At 40.8% G+C, this 13,969-nt stretch overlaps 1 protein-coding gene across 1 annotated transcript in view; it reads left to right on the forward strand.

Moving 5' to 3' along the window:
* Positions 1–1,207: 1,207 nt before the first annotated feature.
* Kiaa1217 (KIAA1217 ortholog) overlaps positions 1,208–13,969 on the forward strand; it is a 529,925-nt gene continuing 517,163 nt past the window's right edge. Inside the window, exon 1 of the mRNA XM_017797805.2 lies at positions 1,208–1,304. The gene's annotated coding sequence lies outside the window, so the exon portion shown is untranslated. The remainder of the gene's footprint in view (positions 1,305–13,969) is intronic.

The raw sequence follows: 13,969 nt of genomic DNA on the forward strand, positions 1-13,969 counted from the left end.
AGGGGTCTCTTCCTCACTCTCCAGCATCTCTGTGATTTATGTTATTGATGATGATACTGAGTCCAAAGGTAAATGGTCCAGAGACATAAACCTTAGGCATCCTGACATCTGGACCACTCACCTCTCCTGAGTTATATGTAGTGGATAGAGGACCACTTTGATTCCAAAAGCATTCTTTAAAAAATAACTTTAAATGTGAATTTAAATTTTAAATGCACAATTAATTGAGGTCAGTATAAGAACTAATCTGAACTCCAGGGGTAGCCAACATTTTAGAAGCTTGCGTCAAAACTCAATAGTGTTTTACAGCATATTCTGATGGTCAATGGCCTTTTAATATGCTTATCTACCAATTACTTCCCACTTGAAATGTATTTCTCTGGATCCTAAGAGGGATTTATAGCAACAAATATCCATGGGGTAAACACTATTCTAAAGAGCTGGCCTATTCTGTGGGCACCAGGTGCATTTCCAATCAGCTAACTCACCCAGCTTCCAGTCGCACGCAGGCTACTGATGGTAGGGGAAGACTGGAAGATCAGCTTCAGTTTTCTCAGGCATCCTGGAACCTCCCTCTGCAGAAGTGCTTCTCATCTTCACCCACAACTTTCACTTGTTCTAGCCTGGGCAACTCTGTTTAGTCTGAATTCTTCATGCTGGGCAGATCATGCTCACCGGTGGTCCAGCCACTGTCCCTGCCTACAATTCCATGTCATTTCCCTCTTGGCCCAGGCAATAGAATCCAGCTTCTCTCTGCCCTAAGTGATTGTACCAACCCCTTAACAAAGGGAGCAGAGAAGGAACCACAGAGGGATCAGCTTTTCTCTGTCCTTCCTGATTCCAGATTGGCCTTTCCTTCTGCCCTCAACTACAGAAACTTGCTGTTATTTTCATGGTTGGTCTCACTAATGCACTTACCCAGCCTTGTGGTATACAACTCACATTGTGGTAAATATGCTGGAAGGCTGGACATTAAGACCTTTGGCTCTGAGTAGCTGCCTAGAGTTTTTGTGTGGTTCCAGTGCATCCTACTCTGCACATCCTATCAGCATTTTCTTATTTGGTCTCCCTGTGTTTTTTAATCAATCTAAGGCTCTAATTATTCAATTAGCAGTTGTTGGGTGAGAAAAATTACATTATCATTTGTATTTTACAGATGGAGCTACTGGAGTCCTAAATTTGTAGCTGATTATACTATATCCCAGAGACTAAGGTGGGGTCAGGGTCCAGAGCTCGTGAGCACTCCCCTCAAAAGAGCGAACCACGTATCTGTGGATTCCCCCTCCAGCTTCTTCTCTTCCTAGGTAAGTCCTATCTTTTTATTAAATCATGAAATAAGTATCCATCATCTTGGCAGTGAATGAATTATGAGGTAAAGGTTATTTGTAAAATGTGACTTCTGTTCATTTTTCCTCCCTGAGCCCAGGAGAGCAAAGAGAGCTGGACCATTCAGCCTTCCCTCATGCATTCTCTCTAAGAAGTATCTGTATTTCACCTTAGCTGTTCTTTGCTAGTCTTGTAGGCATTGACGTTGGCCCATGTGCTACCTTGGAGGCCCTGTATCATGTCTATTGATATGCCTGTCTTTGTGGTAAATATTTTATTATTTTTTTATGTGAATGAGTATTTTGCCTGCATGTAAGTACAACACATACAAGCAATACCCATAGAGGCCAAAAGAGGGTGTCGGATCCCCTGGAACTGGAATTACGGATGGTTGTTAGCCACCATGTGGGTGCTGGGAACTGAATCTGGGTCTTCCGGAAGAGAAGCAAGTGCTCTTCATTGCAGAGTCATCCCTCTAGCCCCCAAGAGAACAATTTAAAGGAGAAAGATTTTATTTTGGTTCAGAGTTTCAGAGAGTCTAGTCTTTGGTCACTTAGCCCTATGTACTTGGGCAGATCATCATGTGAGAGAAGAGAGTTGATCACCTCACAGTGGACAGAAAGCAGAAAAAGATAGGAAAGGGCCAGGAACAAGGCTTCTCAAACAACCTGACACCAGAGACCTACTTCCCCTAGCTAGGCCTGCCTCCTAAAGTTTCCCTAAGCTCCCAATACAGGACCATCAACTGGGAGCCGAGTTCCAAACATGATCCTGTGGGGACATTTCATATGTAAACCGTTAACAGTGATCCGAATGGATCACCAGCTGGACACATCACAGAGCACCTGGGAGTTGGTGGCTGCTGGTATCAGCTCGGAGAATCATTGGCAAGAAGCCACTGACTTGAGGTTCTGCAACTGTAGAAGCAAAGCCCACGGCTTCCGCGGTGGTGTCAGCTCTGACACACCAAGCTCCCCGTCATCAGCTTGCAAACAGTGTCTGAACTCGGGGAACCACAGAGTCTGCTTCATCTCTGAGAAGTTAAAAGTGCTGGTGGACTTCATCAAAGGAGGGCTGCACATGAACTCTGGATTCTGTGCACTGGAGTGGCCGATTTCATTCGCTGCCAGAAGCCTACCGGCCTCTGAAAGGGAGTCAAGAGTCATCTTCACTCTCGATGATTTACTGTGATTTCCCTTTGTACACATATGGATTCTATTTTCTACTGTCTCCATAAATACTGTTGTGATTGTTTCTGCTAAGCTAGCTACCTTTCTCACCCCAGGGAGAAACCAGAGGCCAGACATTCCCACTCCCACTCTGCCCTCCCCCCATTACACACCACAGCAAGGGGAGCAGCTTGGCCAGTCAAAGTGATGTGTGTATTTGAGTCTTTAAAGAGCCAGGCTAAACTCAGAGTCAGGGGCTACCATAAATAACCTGGTCCCTCTCTCTGTGTGGTTGGGACTGGAATGCCTTTCTCTTTAGAGTCGTACAAGCAGCCAGAGATCAAAGAGTCAACCGTTTATGAATGCGTAACTCATTACAGAGTCCCTGTGCTCTGTGGGAAGATTCTGGCAAAAGCCTCCCCCCCCCCCCCCCCCCCCCCCCTTGATGGCTGAGGTTGGAGAGGCCTCAAAGAATTTGCAACTACTTTAAATGATTTTTAAAATACAGATGAAAATTCAGTTTCAAAGGAGAGTGAAAACTGGCACCTTTTTAGGGTGTGGAATGTGGTAGGAGGGAAGAGGAAGTAGAGAAATTGACCCATTACCACAAGGAATGTGGTTCAACAATAATTGGAGGTGGAACGTATCCTGTGCAATTTACTTACCCTTGGGTAAGCATTACAGACAGACAGCCTTTGATAAACAGAGCAGAACATATACAGTGATTTTTTTTTAAATCCCAAACTAGATAATGTATTTGAAAAACAGACTTTGAACTAGTTTGCTAGAACATGAAAAAACAAAAGAAACATGTTTCAAATTATAGCATTGGTCATGTTTCAGTCCAAGATTGTAGATAATCACAATGCTACAAAATAATAACTATTCTCTATTCCCTGTCTGCTGGCTGCCTCACGCCAAGAAGTCACATGGCATTCTTTAAGCCTCACAGCTGTGCACAATGGGAGCACGTTGTTATCCCTGTCTTACACACAGGATGATGGACCCCCCAGTGTTGAAGTGCTTGGCTCAAGGTCACAGTCATTAAATGAAAAGCCCAGGATTTGAACCGAGCTCTACAGAGGAGCAGAAATGACTGCTACTTAGCCTGTAGTTGGTATTTTTCATCTCTGTGCCCTTTTCTGGCATGCATTATAGAAGTGATTGGAGCTCTTTTGCTTTCCAAGCATGGGAGCTTTACATAAACCGGTGATTGCAGTTGTTCATGCTGGACTAGATGGTCCTAAGCCCAGGGTGTCTGACTTCCTGATGCATCGGCCCACTCAGTTATGCTGTGACTTGCAGAACCACAGATAGAATTTCCAGTGCAAGTTTCCTAGAATGTGTGATGAGAAAAGTCTGTAATAGACTTGTGAAGTCTATTGTCTTGTTGGACATATTTTTGCATTTGCATGCAATGTATAAAATACTTTCAATGAGAGAAAACCTCAAGACCCTGAACTTGCATGTCTGTGTGGATAGCCTATTCCTGTGTCTGTTTTAGACAGTCAGAGTTAATCACTGATACTTGTACAACACAGTAGTAAGGTCCTTCATCTGGCCTTTTCTCCAGGATGTTAGAAACCAATGTCTTATGAATAACACATGTTTGTCAGTGATCCCTGAAGAAACATTTCCTGAAATATATTACTTAAACAAGAATTGGGCCCTAGTTTCCCATTCTTTATAGTATGTTCGTTTTAATAAAAATCTGAATAGTATGAACATTTAGATTATGAATATTTAAAAAACAGCACGGGGCAGGAGAGATGGCTCATCATTTAAGAGCACTGGCTACTTTTGCAGAGGACCTGGGTTTGGTTCCCAGTACACACATGGCAGCTAACAACCATCCTTAAATCCATTTCTAGGGGATCCAGTGCCCTCTTCTGACCTCCATGGGCATTGCACAATACGGGTACACTTAAATACATGCAGGCAATACACTCGTACACATAAAATAAAAATAATAAATAAGATATTTCGTTTTAAACATAGTATACAGGACAGTGCAGAGAACTCAGTGATTGGAATCAATAATGTGTCAATGGCTGTGTAAACCCCTCAAGCTTTTGTCCTTATGTCAGAGGGATGCACAGTACCAAATGTTTATGATGTCTGGAAAACCATAACTTGCTAAAACTACTCCCCTTCTTTTGCTTCTTTTCATCTCTTCACATTGCTTTTTTGAAGTTTGAAATGGTCAGAAATAGAAGCAAAGAACCAGTTGATTCTCCTCTTTTAATACAGAGTTCATAGCAATCAAGATCATCATCAAAATCTCATGATCATCCTTCCTCCAAACTTTCTTGGAAGATTTCACACATGCAGTGTGAGGAACTGTGAGTCAACCTTCTCCATCCTGACTTGAAGCATCACAGAAATCATCTGCCAGGTGCCACATATGTTCTCAGCTCTACGACAAGAAGAAAACACATTTGCTGAAAAGCAACGGTTGCTTTGAAAGCCAGTTGCTCTTTGCTAACTTCTTTTTCCTCTCTGGTGCACGAAGGTTTTTCTGGCCCTGGATGAGTTCTCACACTCACAAGGCATCTGTCACCCCAAAGACTCTTTCCCAGGGATGGCAGCTCCAAGTGGTTGTGGAGCAGAGGTATAGGGAGTACAGAAAGACCAGAGGTGAAATTGGGATGCAGAAATAACAAATAAGCAAGCAACCACTTTTTGAAGGCAACATCCCAGAGGTTATGAGTCCATTCACTTTGAAAAGGCCCTATAACTTCCAATGCAATTAATAATTAGCTCCAGTCTGCAGCTGGGAGGCATGGCCTCTAGCAAATTAAGTCATTTGGCTAAGGTATAGAGCCAGGTAGAAAAGAATAAGGAAGCTTGAAATTATAGCATTATACTTACACACATAGCCTTAATGTAACATACAGGACCTGAGAAATATTGGGAAGATATTTTCTAATCTGGAAAACTATCTTCAACACATAGAGTTCCCCCAGTGTCCTAAAGAGGCAGACCCCTAGGAAATACTGGTGTCTCCACATTAATATTGTGGAAACAAGAGTCAGATAAGGTGTGGGTCTCTCTTGGAGGAGAAGAAATCAATTACAGGCCAAATGAAACAGCTTGGTGCTCTGCAGGGGAATGGCAAACTCATCCCATGATGCTTTGCTCTTCCTCTCACTTAAACAGTTCTGTCCTTCAGGAATTGCCATTTGCTTGTTCTGGTGAATGGTCCATCTGGATGTTTTTGTTCATTAAATGTTGTTAGTATGGCTGATCCATGGAACCAAGGCTTTTCTAGCCCCAGTATTCCTTGCACCCCCCCCAACATCTAAGGGGATGTTTCTTGTGTATTTCTTTTCTCAAGTATCCAATGGTGTGATTCCACACTCAGGAGGAATTGATGGAGGCATTTCATTTATTCAAAGAATTAAAAGCAGAAGGAAGGAAGGAAGGAAGGAAGGAAGGAAGGAAGGAAGGAAGGAAGGAAGGAAAATTTAAGTGTCCTGGGTGACTAGAAATCGCACAGCCGGAAGGAAGGAAGGAAGGAAGGAAGGAAGGAAACTGGTTTAACATTTACCAGAACCTAAAGGCAACTAGAAAAACACTTAGAAAGCTGGTTTCCATTTCACGATCTGACGCGGACCTAAGGTATGTCTGCAGATAGGTGTTCCAGTCTCGCTCCGCTCTGAGTCCTTGTGAAATGAATTGTGCTGACTTTCCGAGAATCTCATGCTTCACCCTCACAGAGGACTTGGAAGCATTGGTTTTCAACTCTCATAGAAATGGAAAAACCAAGCTAGGTAAACCTAAGATTTTGGCTCCATGTCAAACCTTACAATTTGAAATCCCAGATTGTTCCTCCAGAAGCTTCCTGAGGTAACACATCTCTAATCCTCTTCACTTCACGTTAGCCACAGCCCCGACCCTGATCCTGCTGGAACAGTAAAGAAACAAAGACTGAGCAAGTGCCATTTTGCACAAAACTGTGGGACAGAATAAAGAGAAGGCAGCCAGCCGTGGAGGAATTTTTCAGTCAAAGAAAACTGAAGTGTTTGATGGTAAGATAGAAGTCTCTTCCTCCAGGATTAGTGGGTGAAAGTCTCCCTTGTGCTTTTGAATGAGGGATTTCCCCCAAACACAATAAGAACAAACTGAGTTTAGTTTCAGACCTGGAGACTGGTAATTAAAGAAAAGCCAGGACTTTCAGGGGAAGCCCTGATAGAATGCCCATTATAATAAACTGTAATTTAGAAACATCCTGCAGAGACAAGAAAAGTCTAGGTTTAAACAGCTTTAATGAAAAGTTCAACTGCACCTAGATTAAGCTTATACGTAACTTTTAAAAAAATAACATTTTCAATCTTGATTGCATTCTAACCCGTAATATTTTTATTATTTAAATATTATCAATTCTCATTATCAAATAAGAATTCTCTTATTTTGCAAATTCACGCATCAAAACATATTTACAGTCTCAAAGTCAGTAGTAAGGATACTTTTGCAATCATTCAAAGACTAGCACAGAGGAGCTGGAGAGATGGTGTAGCAGTTAAGAGTGCTTGCTGCTCTTGTAGAAGACTTGAGTTTGGTTCCCAGAACCCTTATCAGGTGCCTCACAACCATCTGTAATTCCAGCTCCAGGGGATCTGATGCCCTCTTCTGGCATCTGGAAGGGCCTGCATGCATGTGGTGCACAAACACATATTCAGGCACACAAACATACACATAAAAAAATAAAAGACTAGTACAGGCCAGCGATACAGTTGTTTGGTGCCATGTCTGTCTTTCCTTCTTCCCTTCCTCTCTCTCTTTCTTTTCCTTCCTTCCTTTCTTTTTTTTTCATTTCCCCATGTCTTTTAATGATTCCATAGTGTAAAGTGAATGGCACCCAAATTCAGTGTTGAAGTACTTTCTAGTATAACTAGGTGTGCCAGCATGAAAAGAGGTGGTGACATGTCTTCAGGAGAAAAGAGATGGGCTGTTAAGCTTTGTGGAGGCATAAATTACAGTGCTTTTAGCTATGAGGTCAATCTTAATGAACCAACTATGCATCTTAAGCAAGCTGCCTTTAAAAAGAAACAAAGTGATGTATTGATTAGTAGTCTAAAATGTTACCCAAAGCATTTAGGGACTGTACTTCTCCTCAGAACAGTTGTTCGGGATTACTAATTCAGTGTTCATATTAATGACGCAAAATATAACCACTATGCCTAATGAAAGTACATTGTCTAGCACCTGTGTGCCAGCCGTGTTAGTTGAATGACAGTTATATGTATGAGGTTCCCACTCACCTGAAACAACATGTGACTCAGAAACAACGTGCTAAGTTGAAGACCACGTTTCAGATACCTTGGACATTAGGTGGACTGGATCTGAATCACATGGATCCTACCCAAAGCCAGAAAAAGGAGGGTGCTCTGGAATGTAGAAAGAGCAAGGAAACTTGGTCATCAGTCCTAGGGGAGCTGCTGTGTGGGGAAGGGGATGGCGATGTGGGAAGAGGTCGAGGAGAGGAAGCCAGCACAAGGGAAATGAGTGTTCATACTAATAGCACGCCAGGACGAAAGACGATGCCTCTCCTCATGGGCTATGTCACCATCTAATACACCAGATGTCTGTTGTGCCTTCTTCAGAGGCACTAGATAAGTCAGCACATGCCACAAAGCTCACCCTTTATGTCAACTGAGTGAATTCTACAGTAAATTCTTGCTCATATAAGGTCTTTTCTCTGCTTCATGGCTACTCTGAAATAGTATGTATTGAAACATTTCTCTTAAGCCAGAAGCACTTGCATGCACTTAAGTCAATAGAATTTAACAATGTGTTTAGTATGCTATGGGCAGAGAGATTTTTTACTACCCAACACAGAGAAACTGCATGTTTTCATGCTCCTGCATAAAGTCACTTGTTTTATAGGCAGAAAATAGAGTTTGCTGTTTGAAATAAACAAATGATTTCTTTAAACTGTGTAGGGGAAAGTATGGGACTTTAGAAGTAATTGATTATTTACATGTATCTGCTTGTTGGAAACAATAACCTGAGAAGTAAGTTCCTCTGTCATTAGTCTATGATGTGAGGAAATTAGAGAGTGTAAACAGGGACCCCCAAGCAGCAGAGAGAATTTCCCATAATGCCATGTGGACATGACAAATTGCACCATTTTGCCACTTAATAGTATATTAGATCAATACAGCATCTAACTCATGAGCTTTGGTTAGAAACCTCAGATCTGATGGGAAAGTATTTTTTAATATCTCAGGAAAGATGCTCAAAACTTTACACAAAATAAGTGTTTGTGAAACAAAGACCACTTTGTGGAAGTAAAAGTTTCTAAAAGCACACTGAACTGCTGCTAGAGAGTAATACACATGCCACCTCGAGTGTTTTTTTTTTTTAATTAAACAAAATGAATCACACAAAGAGCATAAAACAAAAATTAGTACAATTCCTTAGTATTGGCTATTGTAATAATATTGGTGTTACAGTGAATGTTAACCCTAAAATAGGATATACTAACAGTTATCAAAATTGTCCTGAAACAAGTATATTTTTTACTTAAAAAACTCTTAAATCCAGGGGGCTGGAGAGATGGCTTCATGGTTAAAAGTACTTACTGCTCTTGCATGGGACCCAGGTTCAGCTCCCAAAACCCACATGTTAGCTTACAACTGTCTATAATTCCAATTCCAGGGGATCCAACGCCATCTTTTGGCCTCTTCAGGCACTGCACACACATGGTGCGCATAAATATGTGCAGGCAAAATACTCATACATAAAATATAAAGTAAATTTTAAATTTTTTTTTAATCTTAAAGCTGGTAAAGGACAGAAAACTATACAAAATGAAAACTTTAGATTGAAAATATATTTCCTAGGTCTTTCAAAATATTTTTAGAGATGAGCTAATTTGCTTGGTCTGCACTGATGTCTGTTTTGTTAGCCAGTGATTAAGACTAACTGCTACAACAAGCAACCTCAAAGTATCAGCACTTAAAACAACAAAGGCGTATTTATTACTGGCATAAAAGTTGCATATGGACTGTGTGGTTCTTTGGTGCATTCTTCTTTAAACAGTTTCTTCCTTCTTGTGGCCTGGGTAGCTTCAGTGGAAGAAGAGCTTGTATAGTAGTCTGGGAAGTTTGTGGCCTAGAATACAGCAGCATATCTTCTACTCTTCATCTTTAGACCAGACCCAAGTACAAAAGTCTTTGAAGCACGTGCTAGAAAATGTCTGCCAGCTTGCATGGGGAAAGAAAACAGAGCAAGCTTTTGTGATTCTCAAAGACAAGGGTTTAAGCTTCTCAGAGCTTTCCATTTATTCTTTATTATTTATCAATTTCTCCTTTGACAATTTCACCACATGTACATAAAGCGCACTGACCACCCCACCACCCTTTCTCATCTCCCTACAACCTCTGTGTACTCCCCTCTTCCCTACAAATCCATTTCTCACATTCACGTCTATTCATTTTGTTTTGTGAACCACTGAATTTAACCAGGGCTGTCGGGTGATCATAGGTTTGGAGCTAATCTATTGGAGCCCATTGGGCTCAGTAGTAGGTACTCACATGAAGGCAATGACTCCTTTTCTTCCAGAATCTATCAATAGCCAATAGTTCAACAGTAAGGGTGAGGGCCTCACCTTCCAGTCTTGTGTAGGCCCAGTACAGGTACCACAGCTGCTGAGAGTTCATGATCACAGTGATCATTCAATCTAGAGGATATTTCACAGCCCCTTTGCCCTGTCTTCTGGTTCTTATGTACTTTGTGCCCCCTATTCCACGGTGTTCCCTGTACCTTAGAAGGTGTGCTATAAATGTCTTGTTTTGGGTTGAGCCCTCAACCGTCACTTATTCTCAGCATCTTGGGCAATCATGAATCTGAGCATTTATCACTGTTTACTACAGAGAGGCTTTTCTGATTTAGGATGAGTGTAGCATTTCTCTATGGGTATAAACAGAGATGTAGAAGACAGTTTGATGCTATGTCAATTTACTTAGACAACAATACTATGTTTCCCCTTGGGACCATGACCTCCCTGGGCATGGGCTGTTAGCCAAGATTACAGCATTAGACATGGGTTTCCTCCTGTGGAGCAGGCCTCAAATTCAATCAAAGGATGGTTGGTTACCTCCACAGCAGTCATGCCAGTATGGCATAGGTGGGCACATCTTGCCTGGCAAGTTGATTTTGTGGTTTGTAAGGTTCACAGCTGGATCTGACTTTTCTCCCCCAGGAGCCTGTTCTGCAGGCTTTGAAAACTAGCAATGGGCAGGGGGGGCGGTCCTAGGTGAGTTCCAAACTGCTTTCTCTCTTGCAGCCAAGGTATCTGGTGTCTTAAGTGACAGGATCTTATCCTCTGTTCTGGTGAGCAGCTGTGAGGGTTAACAAGAGCCTGTACTGTGTGGTGGGGTCTTCTGGGGCCTTCTTCACTGACTTTTTGGAGGTGTTCCACACCTGGGACTGAGAATTGTGTTTAGAAACTCACTAATTCTAGAAGCAACACTGTCTAGCATGCAGGGTAACTCCCTTCTCCCTTCAGTCTGCCTTTTTATTTTTTATTTGGGTTACAAGAGAATAGATTTTTATATGGCCTTCATTTTGGTGAATCATACCTTCCATCTCCTCTCCTCCTCCCCTCCTCCCACCCACTTCTTTGCTTGAACCTTTTTACTCCCAGTATTTCCCCTCTCTATCACCAAGCCACTAAGTTGGTTTAATAATTATGAGATAAAAGGCAGCACTTGACACCATGACTTGCAGACCTCAACATGCAGTGGTGAGTTTGATCTTCAACACTGCTGAAGTTTCTCCTGATTAGCCCACCGGGTCCTATTGTGATCGTGATCTTGTCAACTATACAGTGATGTTTAGTAAACATTTCTTTCTGCATTTTGTATGTTATTTTCCAATTAAACATTAGGCTTCCTATGTATAATAATGTCCTACCATGTAGTAGCACATGGCATCTTGTCATACATGTTAAGGATATGGACTCTGCAGTCAGACAGCAAAGTTTGAATCCTGCATGCACTACTGCTAACTGTGATCCTACCTATTATCTCTTCGAACTCTTTCTACCTTTGTTGCCTCAATTAAAAACAGGTCTAGTAACTGAAGCCCCTACAGTCATCTTGAAATGTCTATCATAAAATATATAAAATGTTGAGGACAGTAAGCATTTTTAAAAATCATTTTATGTGTATGAGTGTTTTGCCTGCATATATGTAAGTGGAGCACATGTGTGCAATGCCCGTGAAGGCCAGAAAAGGGCATCAGATCCCCATAAGGCAACTTACAACCTGGGTCCTCGTCAAGTACAGCTAGTGCTCTTAACTGCTGAGCTATCTCTTCAGTCCCACAGGAAGCATTTTTTAAGACAGGCTTTCTTCAGTTTTCTTTAATAGAACTAGTAATGATTTTCATCAACCTTTATGCATAAGAAATAAAGTTGTCATATATCAGTTTGAGTCTTGGTACTTTGGCAATATGTTTTCAAAATCAAATTCCTCCTCAACTTGAAGTTGTTACAGGCTTCACTATTAAATCTAATGTATCACTTCAAAATTTTTAGCCCAAGCTGGCCTTGAACATGGGCTCCTTCTGCCTTAGTCTCCTGGGATTATAGGAATGTATTCCAACCTGGTAGTATTTAAAACGCATAATGATCCCTGGGTAGAAGATAAATATTATTATTAACACATTCAAATACTATGGATATATTTTCTTGAATCCTCTACTGCAGCTAGCAACTAGCCTTATGTATACACAAGTCACAATCTGTGTTTGCTGAAAGAAATACTATTTTTGATTCATAAATTAAAGAACTATCAACTTTAATGTAAAGGTCTTAATAAAGGCTTTTCCCTGTTATATTTCCTTCAACTCAGCATAGATACCAGCATTGCCTAAGATCTATTGTTTGTATTATTTTCTGTTAAGAATTAATGTTAAAATAGTAATAGAACTGGAAAACTGATATATTGGCTTGAATTCACATTTTTTTCCATTGAAGTAATGCAATGTATTTCACTTTAGGTGAGATGCTTGCTAATATACCATGCATAAAAAGCTAGATAAAATTACAAATCCAATTATATATATATAATCAAACTGCTATGACAGTAGGGAAACTCCTGCAAAGGCCAGAAATTACATGAAAATATTGTTGCCCAGAAACACACACATTTACCCAGGAAGTTTGCCTGCTTTTTATAGCCCGGAGCCTGGGTTCCAGCAGTCACACACAGAGAATGAAAAGCAAAGTGAAGGAATGGGAGAAAATCTTTGCCAATTGTTCATCTGATATAGGATTAACATACAAATATTAATTTGTATATTAATATACAAACAGCTGGACTATACAAACAGCTAAAAAAGCTAAACTTCAGGAAAACAAACAACCAAATCAAGAAGAGAGCTCTGGAACTGAGGAGAGAGTTCCCAAAGAAAAAATACAAAGAACTCATAAATATTTCTATTTATTTTTGTTTTATGTGTATGAGTGTTATGCCTGCAAGTATGTAAGTGCACCTGTGTCATGCAGTGCCTGTGGAGGACAGAAGAGGGTGTCAGATCCCCTGGAATTGGAGTTATGGAAAGTTGTTAGTCACCATGTAGGTGCTGGGATTCAAACCCAGGTCTTCTACAAGAATAGTCAGTGCTCTTAACTGCTAAACCATCTCATCAGCCCCATAATAAATATTTTTTAAATGTTCAGCATCCTAAGCCACCAGGGAAATGCAAATTAAAAGTACTTTGAGGGACAGAAGAGATGGCTCAGTGGTAAAAAGCATGTACTGCTCTTGCAGAAGGCCCAAGTTCAGTTCCCACCAAGTTGGGTGGCTCATAACTGCCTATAACTCCAGCTCCAGAGACAGCCAATGATTCTAGCCTCTGCAGGTGCTTCAAGTCACATGTACCAGCCCACACACAGACACACAGCATATACATAATTAAAAATAAAATGAATCTTTTTAAAACTACCTTAAGATTTCATTTCATCCTAGTCAGAATGGTTATTCCTTTAAAATAACACTATATAATTTTATTTACCAGAGAACTATATTCAACGTTCGTTTAAGATGTTCTTATAAAATAATGCTTTTTAAAATAGACAAACTGTGTTAATTATTAAAATCTTCTGGGGACACTAACTTGACACAATAGGACTTAACACAAATGACGGAATATATTAATTCCATTGGTTGGGGGGCTATGAGAGGGTGCCAGTGGAGAAGGGAGTATAAAGATAATTAAGATTGGTTTGGTATTTTTTTAATTATAACAAATGCTGGTGAGGATATTGGGGAACGGGCACACTTGTTCATAGTTGGTGTGAATGTAAACTGGTGGACCTCTATGGAAATTGATAGAAATCTTTCAAAAAGCTAAAATTAGATCAGCCATATGATTCAGCTGTAATAATCCTGGGCATATACCCAAAAGACTCTATATCCTACTAGAGAGAAGCATGCTCCTCTGTATTTATTGATGCACTC

The sequence above is a fragment of the Nannospalax galili genome, unplaced genomic scaffold, assembly GCF_000622305.1.
Source record: "Nannospalax galili isolate Female #2095 unplaced genomic scaffold, S.galili_v1.0 scaffold14, whole genome shotgun sequence".
In the NCBI taxonomy this organism is placed as follows: Eukaryota; Metazoa; Chordata; class Mammalia; order Rodentia; family Spalacidae; genus Nannospalax; species Nannospalax galili.